We start from the raw sequence: 16612 nt of genomic DNA, 5'->3' as shown, positions 1-16612 counted from the left end.
AGATGCTTAACAATTTATTTATTTAATTTATTTATCCTTTGTTGAGCAGATTAATCCCACTAGGCTAGTTGCCTCTGTTCAGGGAAGACCCAGGATGGTATTTATACTACTAGGAGAAACTTGGCCAGGGCATCAGGGTACTTTTCCTACTCATAAGGAGAACACTTGTTCCATTCCTAGTGCAGTGGCAGCTGGAAAATGGCATTCAAGGAGATCCAAGATGGTGGATAGCACAAAGGCAAATGTTGGTGCACTGCTGGAAGCTCTACAAGATTCTTAGGAGATGTTTCAGCAGGATTTGTTTTTTTCATCAGAAACAAACATTCAAAACAATGCTGGATGTGTTATTATAACCCTACAGTCAGGAATGTTGCGGAATGATATTTTGGGTGAATTGTTCTTGTAGAGCAAGCTGGAGAGTGGAAAAGATGTTTCATGGGATGAAATTATGGGCAAAATTCAGTTGGAGGAATTGGTAGCTATTTTGAAAGAAGATTTCCAGACAAAGAAATCGTATGCTAAGACTGTTAAAGAAACTGCAGTGAAAGTGATGAGAGATGAATAGAAAAATGAAATGTCAAAAATCAAAGGAAATGTATGATGAAAATTCATAACAAAGAAGAGAAAAATGTACAGGTATGACATGTGAGATAACTTAATGATCCCATTGGAAGTAAAACGCAGGAGGTAAGAACTTTTATTCTTATTGATAAAGAGAAATTTTGTGACATTATTTTTGAGGCTCATTCTGTTCTGGAAAGTTTTTGGGGGAGTATGAGAAGAAGAAAAAAAACAATCAATAGAATTCTTATGTGGATAAAGCATTTCACAGAGAAACAAAAAAAATCTTGTTCAATTTCAAACTAAAGTGGAAAAGGAGACTTTAAAGAGACATTTAAATAAACTTTACAAAGAAGTTATGGGCATTAGCAATGTCTATGATAGCAGAGTATTATGGACTGGGGGATGGGACTGTCATATTGTAAAGAAAATGGAGAAAGAAAACATTTTTATATCCCTAGTATGATAAATGTAGACGGTATCAGGTAAAAGAAAACATGTTTTTTCCTGTGGAGAAGATGATCATTTGATAAATTACTCTGATAGTAGAAATGTTATATTTGTGGGGAAACAGGTCATGATGCAAAAAGGTGTTAACTGAAATGTTATAAATATAACAAAATTGGGCATTTATGGATGGATTGTAATCTAGAGGAAAAGTATGAAGAAAAAGTAGAAAACAAAGGAGAGAACAGTATGCAAAGAAAAGAAAAAGTCCCAGTAAAATATAAATAGAAAATTTGGAAGCAAGAGTACAGTAAAATAAAGATAAGAATATAGTGAAAAATGAAAGAAAAGATAATACAGAAGAAGGTTCTGAAATAAGAGATGAGGAGGATATAAAATGGAAAACAGCGAACAGTAAAATTAATTCTATTGGCAAAAGAGTAAGTGACAGAAAAAGAAAGTTTAAAGGGATAAGTGTAAAAGAGAAAAAAAGGAAATGGATAATGCAAACAAGATAAATACGTCAAACTTACGCAATTTCTGATAAGCTATAACACAGGCATAATGACGACTTTAGGCTGCTTTCTATAAATGTAAGTAGTATTAAAAATATACGTAGAAGAATAGGTATCATAAAGTGGTGTAGTAAGTGTGATGTTGACATAATATTATTGGAAGATGTAAGATTTTTGATACAAGAAGAGAGATTACAATTAAAGGAACTTTGAGGAGCAGATACAATATGGAACCTAGGAAAAAAATTATGTTCAGGTATAGTTGTATGCTGTAGAAAGTCAGGGAAAATATTGAACATAACATTGGCAGCAATGTGAAGATTAACTATTGTAGATCTTAGATGGCCTAATCAGGTATATAGAATTATAGCATCATATGCCTATGTTACAAGTATAGTATTGTATGCCTATGTTACAAGTAAAGAAAGGGAACACTTATTTCATAACATTTTGGATTAAGCAGTAATCAATATGAATACAATATTAACAGGGGATTTTAATTGTGATTTGAGAGGAAAAAAGAAGAGAAGGAATTTATAAAATGTGTCAATTTATAGAACTAATAATAATTCATGGACATATAGTCAAGGTATGTATAAGATGGAAATAATTTTTTTATTATATCACAAGGCTTAAATACAGCTAGGGGAGAGAGACTTGAAGTGGACGTTTCAGATCATTCAGCAACACAGATAGGAAATACAAGAAAATGATGAATTTATCAGATTGGGAAAATGAATAAAACAAATAAATGACAAATTTTTGGATGAAAAATGGGAAAAAGTAAGTCTATGTTTATGGAAAGATCACATTTTCACTAGAGTGTGTTAAAAATGCTCTGATTGGTGGCTAAATGTTTTTAAAAAGGCAGTCGGATATAGGGAAGTGGAAAAATAAATTTTAAAACAATGTATATGGATCCTTGAAAGTATTTGGAAAGGAATGATAGAGCATATTATGTGATAGAGCAGAGTATTTATGACAAGAATCAAGAGAAAATTGAAAAAATATTGTTTAAGCAAAGATATTCCCCCGGATTTACTAATCTTCCTTGTAAGACTAGATTAGTCTTACACGGAAGCACCAGTGTAAGAGTATGATGGCAGCGCACCATGCATATTAATGAGGGTGCACTGTCTCAACTCTAAAGCTTACACGGGGAGTGGACGAGTTTAGGAGGCATGTTGGACTGTCAAGCAGTCCAAAAATCCACGCCCCTGCAATGAAGAAATGTTGCAACTTCCAATTACATGAGCGAGTCCGCTCACATGTGTACAATGTAACACTACACTCCCCCATATGTTAAACAACTTACAAAATAAAAAATAAAAATAATTTTTTTTTCTTCTGAAGTAGCTGCCCGTAGTTACGCGGGTTTGCCCATTGTTTAGCTACAGTTAACAGCTTAGACACGAGAAGAGGATAATAAGAAAAATATATGCAAATTAAGCAACATAGTGATAGCGTAGTGGTTAGAGCCTTCGCACAAAGAGGAGGCATTCCCGGTTCGAATCCCACTACTGCACATTCCATTTTCTGTGGGAAATCTGTATACAAAAATATTTCCTGACATTTTTTATGTATAAGTTTTGTAAAAAGCATTGAAATGTTAAATGTAGCAGTGAACAAATTATATATATATATATATATATATATATATATATATATATATATATGAAGGTGAAATGGTTATGCATTCTGAGGCATGAGTACCTATTTTAAGCAATATAAAGCACTGCTAAGCACATTTTACCAGTATTGAGCATATTTAAATACAATTGCGTGTAGCTGCGCGCCACTCTAATCAGCACAATGTATTTGTGCGTAGCTTCGCGCTGCGCTAACTAGCGCAATGTCGGGCAACATCGGGCAATGTCGAGCAAAGTTGAGCAACATTGGGCAAAGTCGGGCAAAGTTGAGCAAAGTCGGGTAAACACACTCACATCTGCTTTACTGTTCCTTAACCAGTCAGGTCTGCCCGGCAGGAAAATAAAAAACAGTGACAGGGCTCAAACTCAGGATACTGTGCACTATAGTCACAGTACTTAACCACTAAGCCATGACAGCATTTCACAAACATGCACTTTCAACAGATACATATCTATCAAAGGAATTTTAAACATTGCCAACATCAGCTAAGTAGGCGTGCCTACAGCTGAGTTTTTCCAAAACTGGCCAATCACAAATAAGTGCAGGAAATGAGGCATATTTAAGCACCACAGGTGGGAATACTTGCTATAACTGGTTGTAGCTTCCTTCTGCAGTCAGTATGGCTGGTGTTGGTGAAGGCACTCGATTTAAAGTGTAACGCTGGGGCATCCAGGAGTCCAGAATTATGGTTTGGCTCCTCGTCCACAAACATGAGGAAAGACTCCTACGGGGCCAGTACCAGGGTACCCAATATAAAACGGAGGCCTGAAACAGTCTTGCCCATGATCTCACCAGTGCCACTGGTGTTCCTTGGACAGGTGAGCAGGTCAGACACCATTATTCTGACCTGAAGCAGTGTAGGGGGGATGGACTGGACCGGTGGATCCAGGAATCCCGTATAATGCCTAATGCCCCAGTACTCAGTAAGTAGCCATTGTATTAAGTAGTTAAGAATTGCTATGCTTGTCTATACTATGGATAGGTATGTCTCAATATCACTACATTTACTTCACAGCTGCAGGTGTCTGGGCTATGAATCAGCAAGCCCATGAAGATAGGCTGCAAAGGCTGCATCATCAGGCAGGTTAGTAATTATTCTGCATGCACTGTTATATAAAATAAATGAGAGAGCCTTCAAAAGGTGTTTTAACCCAATAAATAAAGGTGTAATAATCCTTTAATAAATGTATAATTCCTGGAGTGCGTCTGTGTCATTTTCTTTGATGTGTTGTTGTACTGTTGCATTCTACAAATAGCAGTGTTGTATTAAGCAGTGTCAACCCACACTTGGGTAGGCTCATATAACATGGATGAAGGGAGTGCCAGTAGCTTTTATACATATTTACAGCCCTCAACTGTTGGTTCATGCCCAGCATGTACAGGTTAATCTGGCACATGAATAGCTTGGTATTGTGTTCCCCAGAAATGTCAGTGTGCTGCCAGAAATGTAGGGAGCTGTTAACATATAACTGATACTTTCACCTGAACATATCTAGATAATTATATGAAAGTAGAGCTGTCAGTGTATCATCTTAGCAGTAGTGTGTATGAGCAACTCTCAAACTATGTAGCAGTAACATCTGCATCTTGGACAGTTTGTATGTAAGATACAGCTCATGTATATAATGATCTAGCAAAATCCAATTGCACAATATAAGGACATTGGGTAGTGTAATAATACATGTAAGGGACATATAACTGCAGTTAATAGGAATGTAGTGAAAACTAGAAGGATATATAAGTTGTTAATTGAGCTATCTTTTCCACCCTACTGTATGTGCATAAAAAATGCAATTCCACACCTCAATCGGTATGTCTAATCTCAAAACATTTGTTGGGACATATGTCCTATTGGTTTATAAATATTTGCATTTATTTCTATGCATGTGTCCTGTTAAAATACCACAATATTGGTGGCCTGTTGCCATCAATTCAACTTGCATGCTGTTGTAATGTCCACTATTGTTCTATATATGCATGTGTTATGCTTGCTTTTCAACTGTTGAAAATCTGGTGTGTTGGGTTAATGGGAATACTTCTGCATGCTGTTATAACTAATTGGGAATGCTGTTGACTGTTACTAATCCATATCTTTATTAAACTCTCCAAAACATAGATTGTATGGGAAGGCCGGTCCCAGCGGACCCACCTGTCCCACTTCAGCTGGCCATGGCACCTGGCACCAGCAGATCCAGTGCCCAGCCTGGGACCTCCTCCTCCGTTGGCCCTGTGCTACCTTTGGGTGAAAGCACTGCAGGGGATGGGGCTCAGCACCCCCATGCAAGCGTGGGCGGAGGAGGGCCACCTATCACCCTTTGAATGGTCCAGGCTGTGGTGCGTAGAGAGATTGAACGTTCTGTTGCAGAACCTCTATGCAAGCTTGAGGCTCGAGTGGTGCAACTCCTGGGTCAGCCTGCCCCTTCTACACACCCCCAGCACAGCCACTCTCTAGGCCATGAAGGTACAGTGGTGACTGCCCATGGGTGGGGACCTCAGTCTCACTGTTTCCATCTGGGGGCTCATGGGCTTGCGATTTCCAAACATCCCTCCCCATCAAAGGTGTTCACCCACCACATGTGTCATATACCACCCCTGTATGCATTTTGTTTGTCTTGTCTGTTTACCTCCCCAACCTACCTCCCCAAATATACCTACTTTCCCTACCCCACATTCCACTCTCACCTGAAAACAAAAAAAAAGGGCAATCTGCTCCCAAAATAAAATTACGCCCCATACATAGCTGCCCATTTTGCACACATGTCCACTGGACACAAGAAATGTTATTTAATTGGCATTATAGCATACTTTGTTGTTGTCACCCCTCTCTCAGGGGTTGAAAGTTTCATATCTACCTCCAAATTTATTGCATATGCATAGCTGTTGCTGTTGAAGAAATGGGCAGCTATGGGCCTTCCCTACACCCGTCCTGTACATCCCGAGCTATTTTCCATACTGTCTTTCCCTCTTCGTGCCCCTTTTTCACCACTTTCCTATCTCCCCATTTTTCTTTTCTTTCAAAGAAATGAGCACGGGGGTTAGCGGGAGTAAGCACAATTGAGCAGTAGTTAGCGGGTTTGCACGAGTTTGCGCTTAGCTAAGCAATGCGCAGCAATGCGCAAACCCACACAAACCCACTTACAACTGCTTAAAAGTGCCTTAGTCACTCTGTATGTGAGTGCATTTGTTCTGCTCAGGAGCAAAATAAAACACCTCTGTAAGTCTCGAACCCCGGACACTGCACACACTACACAACATGAAGTACCACTATGCCATGGTAGATATACATCAAGTAAATATATCATGCATCAGAATGAGTGAATGTAAAGGAAAAATAGGAATACCATACCACACAACTTGTTCTGTGGATGTTGACCAACAGTTGCTGTGGGATTACATTACATGACTGTGATAAGAGAAGCAGCCATTCTAACAAGAAATAATGTTACACCATCACTTTACAACCCCACATAGTATCACAGCAGGACAAACACTGGCATATCTGTTTAGGGCAAAGGCCATACCTCCCAATTGTGCCTAATTTTCAGGGATGTCCCTGATTTTGAAACAAATTTTAGCTTTGTCCCTCTGAATCCCTCCGAAAACTACTGACTTTGGCCAGAAAGGTGGTGAATTATACTTAATTAATAACGACAATAATTAAGAGTTAGACACTTATTTTACTTCAGAAAAGGTGTATTAATTCATATACTCTGATTCTCTCAATGTCTCAACTTAATGGCACTAATATTTTAAAGGTGTCCCTGATTGTCCCTGACTTTTTCTTGACTTTTCCCTGAGTCTGTTCAAATATGTACCTGAGTGGTTGAGAGGTCTGGCATATCAGCCTTTCTGCTGTTACACACTGTGCAAATAGCTTTGGAAGGAGTTTCGAAGCATACCCGTATGTAGGAATACAACACTGAAATACAAATGGATGTAGCCATGTACTGGTAGCAACCAACTATAAGAATGCCATTGCTCTATTGCTAAAAAGACCTGTGTGATGCACAGAAAAAAAAATAACAGTATTCTATGGCTATCATGTGGATAGGTCCACAGTTGGGAGTTACGCAGACAGCCTACTTGCTTGATAAACTAACATGTACACAGCAACCCTGTAAGTCCAGCAAGATAAAATCCACACAATACTACTTATGCTCTCTGTACTTCTGCAACCCTACCCAAATGTAGAACATACCTGTGTGTGCAGGGTCTACCAAGGATGTAGGTAAGCATACTCACAGTGCTGAAATGTGTCCAGTTTTTCTGAGCAGCTTGTGCTAATGTCAGCACTAAAAAAGCACAAACTGTTTAGAACTGAGTAAATGAATATTCACAGTATAGCAGTTCACAAACAATTCTTGTGCCAAAGGAATACATCTCAATAACTAGCTTTGTATGGCAGTTAATTGTAACAGTTGAAAAGAAAGTACATCTTTCCATGTATCTTGGGATAGCATTTTGAGGGGTGAGTACATTTCTATACTGACAAGTGGGTACTGGAAGCAGCAACATTAAGTCTGAGTACAAAATGTAAATCTCTGGCTACACCCCTGGCTTCTGATATAAGAACCTTCTGTCTTAAACAATGATGTCCACAGCAAACAAGGATGATATCCATCTTGGAAAGCTGAAAGGGTCACACCTACGTGAGTTAGCAATTTATAGTACTGGGTTGCTATAACAGTGATTACTGCAATTACTACACAGCAGGCTGCATGCAATTAGCAAATGGTGGCCACTCAGTGGTGCAGAGGCCATCACATACTCATTTGCAAATTCCTACAAAAGCAGGCTTCAATCTCTGCCAACAAACCCAATCACTCTATTGCAAAGACTGATAGAGAGAGACAGAGAGAGAGAGACAGAGAAAAGGAAAAAGAAAATAAATATTACCAAATCATACAAAGGAAAGGTATGTGACACATATGTATTTACTGGCATGTAGTAGATGTTATTGAAGAAAAGTCTACATAATGTGAACCATTCATATGTGGCAGCAGTACCTCTTTATGCACATATGTTCTGCTTAACTACTGCTATGGACAATACTGTGTGTACCTGTGGGCAGTGGGACATACTTGTGAAATGTGTAGCTCAGCATTAAATGTCAAAGATCTGATCCATGTTATCTGTGTTCTTTATAGTAGTGTGGCCAATGGCTGTTGGGGGGATTAGCACTGACATTATATAAACATGGGTGTGACAGAACAACACATGCATGATAGTCATATTAAAGTGTAGCTTAGCACTGGCAACTGCCGTAGCAGTCTAGTATGCTTATCTAGCATCTGTAGCCATATATACCCCCCTAATGTTAATGTGTGTTCAAATGTGACACATGTTTGTGTTGCAGCAAGGCCCAACAGTTCAGCTGTGAGGTCCAGGGACTTACAACAGTGTGGACCTTGTGTGTGTATGCCACACACATACAGAGAAATATATATGTGTCATATATATTCACATCTGTATATGTGTATAGAGCAGGGGACATATTGCAACAGTTTGTGAAGGGTGGAGATATATATGTTGGTGAAGATTAGTATGCGCATATTTGTATGTAGGTTTTAGTGTGTGACAAACAAGACAGCATACAGTACTGGTATATGACATGTGGTGGTTAAACACTGTGGGTGGTTTGTTCAGTTTGCAATGTCGAAGCCAGTAAGGCCTGCTAAAGCTACCTGGGCTGTCAACACCTTCAATGCATTTATCCCAAGACTGTGTGATTTTATTACATTACTGTACACCTTACATCCTTTGTATAATTGATATACTCATTATGAAAGGTGAAATGTATATGTGCCTACATATATATGTATATGTAGACCAATGGATGTGTATATGTATATATATATATATATATATATATATATATATATATATATAGTTATAGTTATATATACTCATACACACATACATCTACTTGTTGTAATAAATTCTCTGTAATGTTGACTGACTGTGATGGTGAATATGTTTGTGAATACGTCAAAGATATGTATCTGTGGGATAGCTTAGTGGGAAACTGTTTATGTCATGGTATTATGGGTCCTTGCTTTGATCCTAGCAAAAGCTATATATTCTGTTGCTAGGAAGAACAAGTGCTATTGCATACATTGTGATTAAGTCCCTTGGTTTTAACTAGGGTGTGTCATTGGAGGCTAAAGTACTACATCTATGATTATTGATTGGTACCAATGTTGAATCCAAATCCTGTGTGTACTGTAGTACTACTTGAAGCTCTGGGCCTTTACAGCAAAGTATGGTGTATGTCCACATTGCTTGCATCCACTGTTTTGTGTGGTCCCTGTATTCATCACAGATTACATTTCTCAAGATTAAGGTTGTGTAAGTACTGACACACAGTACTTTATAGTACACTCTGAAAGCTTATCTGGGTTGTCATACCTTTGTGTCCTGTAATTATGTCTGATGTGTGTGTGGGTATGTCTGTAACATGTCCTTTGACATATGTGTGGTAAAACACATAACTGTGTATCTAGCAACATTCATAGTGTACTACAGCAGTATGCGATCTATATTCCCAATTGTCCACATATTTTGACCACGGGTTTGCCATTAACAAGTTGTGTGGTATAATAGTAATACATTTACTAGACCTTACACTGATTGTGATGGATGATATATTTCTTTACACATCAGCTTGATGTATATCTGCTGTGGCTAGGTGGTGCATCATGTTGCATACAGTGTGCCAGGTACTCTTGTATAGTCTTATATAGTGATTTTATTTTGTTGCTGTGCAGAACATAGTTCATTAGATAGAGAGTGAGCAAGGCACTTTCAAGCAGTTGTGGGGTGAGCAGTGATAAGTGGCAGTTACAGTGTTTCACTCTCGGTTAGCTAATAGGTTGCTATATATGGCAGTTGAATGATATCTGTACTGTATAATGTTAAATGTGCCATATGACTTGCTCAGACATATTTTTGTATTTATGTCTTCCAGGGATCATGGCCCATCGCAGGAACCCCAGTTACAGTAGTGCTGAAGATGATATAATTACTAGCAGTATGATTCAGCACTACCGTCTCATGTTCTCACAAACCAGCCAGTGCCAGCAGGTGCGTCCTGCAATGTGGCAAGATGTTGTCCACAGGGTAAATGAAGTAGGCCTGCATAACCGGACATATGAGCAGGTACACCACCACTGCAGTGATCTTCTCAGACTGGTCCTTCAGCATGCTGCTGATGTGCGTAGACAACAGCTTGCAACAGAAGGTGGTGTTAATATCCATCCCCCCTCACCAGAGTGTTGGAGCTGCTCCTGAGCCTGGTGGCACCTGCCCAACAACAACAGCAGCAGACATACACCACGATGGAGGTTGGAGCCACCCAGCAAGCACACATGGAGCATGCAGGTAACATGGTATATCTGTAGACTACTGTTATCTGTATTGGTAGATCATACATATGTAAGATGTGGAGTGTGTCGTTCAAAGATGTGTAGCCTGTTGTTGTGCAATACTGATCATTTGAAACATAATCTGTAGCCCTGTGAATGTAAACTGTTGTTGTACTGTAAGACTGCAAACACACAGTAGCAATGCCACAGATGTGGCCACTGACAAACTGCCTCATCTCTATGTAGGTCCCTCTGGGGTGACATCAAGACAGCGGACAGATGCTGGTGAGTGTGTTCTATATTTATTATTGTAAATAAAAAGTGCATGTCATAGTTAAGGTGTAAGCCATGTACACATGTAACACACCTACCCATAATGCATGTTGTGCATGTTTGGTGTAAGAGCACGCACATCTCACTAATGTGATTAGCTGCCTCAAACACATGCAATACCCAGACCATCTCAAACAAATTTGGCTAGACTGTAGTGACCATTAGATAGGCACAGTTGATACTCAACATGCACATAACATACACATCTATGTCATACACAGAGCATTTTAACATGCTACACATAAAGGATTCCCAAACCCTCTGTAAAGACACACTCCAGTATCCAAACTGTCTTCCACACATTACACATAATATACCTGAGGGGTAGAGGCCTATCATGGGGCATTTAAATGGGTCTATATTATATCCTCGAATGCTTAAAAAAGTGAACGTTGATTGATCGAACTTATTTTTGCGAAACTGCAAAATATCGAAGCAGCAGAAACTAAATTTTTTCCTAGGGAAAGAATTCAGTTGTCCGTTTCTGTTGCTTCGGTATTTTCAGTGTTATGGTGGAAAGTTACCGGTCAGATTCAGGTAAGTGTGTGATTGTGTGGATGTGAGTGTTAGGGTGATTTAGGTGAGTTAGGATTAGGGATCGGGGTAGGTGTGTGTGCGACTGAGTGGACATGAGGGTTAGGGCAGATTTAAGTGAGTTAGGGTTAGGGAGCAGGTCAGATGAGTGTGCGATAGTGACGGACCTTAGGGTTAGGGTTTGGGTTAAGGTAAGTGGGTAGTTAGTGGTGTGCGCATAGTTTAGTGTAGGGTTAGGTATCAGATTTTAGGTGTATGTGTGTGGATTTCTGTTTGTTTGGTGTGCTTGTGTTGTGTGTATGTGTTTTGGATCAGCGATTTCTTTCCCTGGGAAAAAAATCGCTGATCTGACAGTTTGAGATTGTAAGCTTTCGCTTAAATTAGGTCGATCAATCAGCATTCACTTTTTAAGCGTTCGATGATATAATATAGACCCATTTAAACACTCTGCAACACACTACACATTCATGTCAGGGAATGCTCCTTATTGGCCTCCTTACAAACTCATGTAACAACTGGTTGTGAAATGGTGAATGTAGCCAAGGTAGTACAGTTTCGGCACAGCATGATTAGTGCTGGTTTGGGAAACATTTGTAGCCTTGAGTGACCACACGATGCTTCATGATGATGGCCTATGGTACTATACCCATCCAGTTATAGTAACCACAGTACTACACATAGCTTTCATTGCTATACACCTTAATGTTTCATGTGTGAACCTATATGCACCTCTAAGCAATATGCATACCAGCACCATTTGCACAACTGACACATATATGTCTTGTGATGCTATTGAGTGGCTAGGTCATATGACACACATTGGGTATGTGTAGTGTTTAAATATGCAGTTGTGTTTTAGCATTCCATGTCATGGATGAGACTGGCATGTCCACAATATGATCTACACTCACCATAAGTATCGTACATTGGGTATGTGGCCGAATGATATTCCATCAATTATCCATGCACCACTGATGATGTTGTGTGAATACTCAGCATGCATGTGCTAAAAATGTGTCCATAATTATTTGCTAAAGACACGGAGGCTGTAATCAGCATTGGATACCTATCTGACACACAGATACACATCCAGCAATTGTATGTACACCTGTACATTATGGTGCACAGTACATTACAGGGTTATGAATACCTGTACAGCAATGTTGTGTCCATGTATGCATTGTGTTCCAGGGGGAGGCCGATCACCTAATAACAAAACACATGCATCAAAGCCATGTATATTGTTGGTAACAAGGACTGTCTACACTTGCACTGCATGCTGTTGAGCAACACAAGTCCTGCATGCTGACATGTGTGATATGACTGTTTTGCTTGTGATACTGTACCCCACTATCACCTGCTATTGTGTATGTTCTGAGATTGCTGGTGTTGTGTGTGTCTGCTTTAGGGAGGAGTGTATTTTTGTTTGTGTGCATGTATGCATGTGCCCATGTGTGCATGTGTGCATGTGCGCATGTGTGCATGTGCACATGTGCGCATGTGTGCATGTGTGCATGTGCGCATGTGGTCTGAAGTCATGTTCAGGACTTAAAGTGTGTTTCCTGCTTTCCTCTCATAGGTGCAGAGGTGGGGCTGGTACAGTACAGCAGGGAACCTGATGGCACTGAGACAGACAGTGATAATGAGGATAGGTGTATTGAGGCACAGGCAGGTTTGTCAGGGTCTATTGTTGGGCCACCAATTAACAATACATAAGTCTCCACCCCATCCATGCACACAGTCATATTGCCTGTACATCCATCATCACCATTGCCCTTAGCTGAGGGACAGTGTACAGTTGGCACTGGCCAGGACAGTGTGGTATCTATGGCACATGTATCAGGACACAGCAGCCATAGCCAGATGTCTGGAACGGTACCACAAAGGCAGATGCCCAGGGGTTCTCATCAGAGCACTGCTGGTCATTATGCCCCTGGCAGATGTGCCACATCTCTTTCTATCACACGCATGTTCCAGGCTGTCATTGAGGCACAGACACAAATGGAGCGGTACACCAGACAGGGACTAAGGGCACAGAGGGCTCATAACACCTCTGTAAATGACAGTATCCATGACCAAGCAGGTGCCATACGTAACTACACTTAGGTCATTGATAGACGTTGGGGTGAGACATTGGATGTCCTCCACAATGTCATGTCCATGTGTCAGGACAGTGCGGGATGGTTGAGACATCGATGTCGATGTATGCCAGCAACATCAGCAGCTGGAGGTCACAGTGGACATCCAGCAAGTCACAGCTGCTCCCGTAGTGCCAGTAGCAGCCCCAGTAATGTTGGGGGGTTGTCCATAGACCGTCCTAGCAGACCACGTGCACATGGCTCTGGCTAGTCCCAGCAGGGACTTGGATCCAGTGGACATATGTCAACCTCTTCGGATAGTACCCAGTCTGGATTAGTACCTGAAACTGTCTGTAGCACCCCTGCCAGGCACAGGTTCCGTATCCATGGCCAGAGATGGTGATCTGTAAAGCCTGCCATGTACAGTCTGTAGCTGTCTCACAAACCCTGTATATGGCAGCCACATGGTGGAACTGTGTGCATGCAGACACACACACATAAACCAGAAACCTAGGACAAACACATACCTGCACACATGACAGCAACATTGGCCCATAACAGTACTCATGGCCCTCACACACACACTCACACACACATGTCGATTGTATGGCTCAGTGTAGGCCTCTGGCAAACCAACAACACACCCTGTGCATATGATGAAACCTGTGCCACCTCCTGTCATCTGTAACATCGATGCAGGAACAGGCTAACATGGTGTGGATGCACAGGGTGACTTTAATAAAGTACAGCAATGGTTGGATGTGTAGCATGTTGTCAGCAGTAAAGTGTAATGATGTCCTTGAAGGTGTAGCTGAGCAGGCATGATCCATTAAAGCTGTAATTAGCAATGTTGTATTGTTTTCACCAGTCTTTATTCCAATTGTGTTTTGTTTGCCCATGTGCCACTTGGCTGATGTGTGTAGTTGTGTCAGCATGCGTTATACAGTGGACAGTAAGTGTGGGGTGTGTGCAACACAGGTTTGCAGCTGTCCATTTGTGAACATGGTGGAGGTGCACTGTCTGCATGTACATGTATATTGGACACATGGGTAGGGTGACATGCCCTGTATTGGCCAGTGTTAACACTCCATAGTTTCTATTGGTGGCCAGCATGCATTGTACTACACACATTTTGGAACTTGAGTATGCATGTGTGTGTATGACATGGGTTGACACTGTGCTGTGGGTGATGCTGTTGTTGCTATCTGTCATTGGTTTGCATTACTAAGGTTAACACTGTCCCAGCTGCATAATCCTTTAGTAATGCACACTGTTCACATGCAGGGTTGCATGGACCGTGCTATCACAAACACAAGAAATTCTCACTTATACAGTAAAAGTGCATTAGTCTCATGGATCCCTGCCATAAACTAAATATATAATAGAAGGTGTGAAGTTGTACCAAAAAAGAGTTACATGCCAAAAAGGGATAACCTCTCTGGTCAGTATCATTGGGAAAATACAATCCCTCAATAAACATACAAGGCAAACTTCAAAATACAGAATGGCAAGGATTCCAAAGACAACACTAAAGCTTTCTTTAGTGTTGTTTATAATCTACAGGGGAAATCTCAGACCGGGTCACAGTTAATGTAAATGGTCACAAAGTACACTTATCTGACTGACATTACCAATTCCTTGTCAGACAGTTTGAATGCGGATTTCACCACCCTGTCATTACACAAGGGCCACATTTCCAGACCTGAAGAATGTAAAACCTGATGGTTCACAGACACTCTAGTTAAAACATCTCTTTACCAAAGTCCAAACCACAGTGGTAATGGTACTGGACGGTGTCCCTGGCTGTGTCATACACAAGCTGACATATGAAGTCACCACTCACCTAAACACTCTGTCCAGATGCAGCTTCTATACAGGTTACATACTTGTGGAATGACGCACGGTAATGGTGTTCACAGTCCACAAGGGTTGAGCTACAACGTATGCTTCTTCTTCTCCTTTCAGATGCTCCCATTAGGGGTCGCCACAGTAGACCATCTGTTTCCATTTCTTCCTGCCCTCTGCATCTTGCGCTGTCACACTATCCACCTGCATGTCCTCTCTCACCACAGCCATAAACCTCATCTAAGGCATGCCTCTTTTCCTATTACCTGGCGGCTTCATCCTTAGCATCTATTTCACAATATACTCTGTATCCCTCCTCAGCACATGTGCAAACCAACTTAATCCTGCCTATCTGGCTTGGTCTACTAACCTTCTAACCTGGCCTGACCCTCTCATATACTTATTCTTAAATCTGCCTACCCTCATCACACCCAGTGCAAATGTTAACATAAATTGATTAAGGGTAGAACTACAACAGATCCTGAAAACTCTCACCCTATAAGCCAGACAAATGTTATCTGGAAGGCTATGGAGCACAGCATTATGGAACTCATTAACAGAGACATTATGAACCTGCAAACACTGCACCATACCCACTTAGGTTCTCTAAAGGCCAGATCATGGCTCCTACACCTAGTAGACTTCAAGCCAGTTAACAAGGCTATAGGTAAGGAGGGGAGGTCAACACAGCCAAGCTATAGCTCACCAGCAATTCATACCCATCCCACATTCTGGTATTATACATAACCTCAAAAGACTGACCATAAATGATTGTTAGATGGTGGCTTGACAACTGACGCACAGATGTAGGACACACATTAACATTTGTAGCCTCCATGTACTATTCTATGTCAGTAACAAGTGGTATTCACCTGCACTCAGTCCTGGGACCACTCCTGTTTGGCATATAGCTTTTTTAGGTACAAGCAAACACAGTAGGCATATGTCTGCCCACGTTTGATGAAAATGCTTACTGTGGGCTATACCTTATTCTCCAGATGCACACACATCCTCCAAAAGGGTATCATAGAGACAGATACCTGGTGTCAAATTCATGCTGTAAAGCTATAAGCCAAAGAAAGCATAGTTATCCACTTTTAGAAAACAAAGTATCCTCAGAGTACCACATAGGTAGTAGCCCCCAAAATGTGGAACAGGTACTAATGTATACATAGAGCCATGTGTTAAGTCATCTCTCGTTTGATAATCACATTACCAAAGGGTTTTGGAAATCCCTCTGTGGAGCACATAAGCAATAAAAGGTTTGCATGCAGATTCACAGAGG

The sequence above is a fragment of the Protopterus annectens genome, chromosome 2.part0 (assembly GCF_019279795.1).
Source record: "Protopterus annectens isolate FY-2018-M chromosome 2.part0, PAN1.0, whole genome shotgun sequence".
Classification (NCBI taxonomy): Eukaryota; Metazoa; Chordata; order Ceratodontiformes; family Protopteridae; genus Protopterus; species Protopterus annectens.
Note: the sequence above shows the minus strand (reverse complement) of the source record.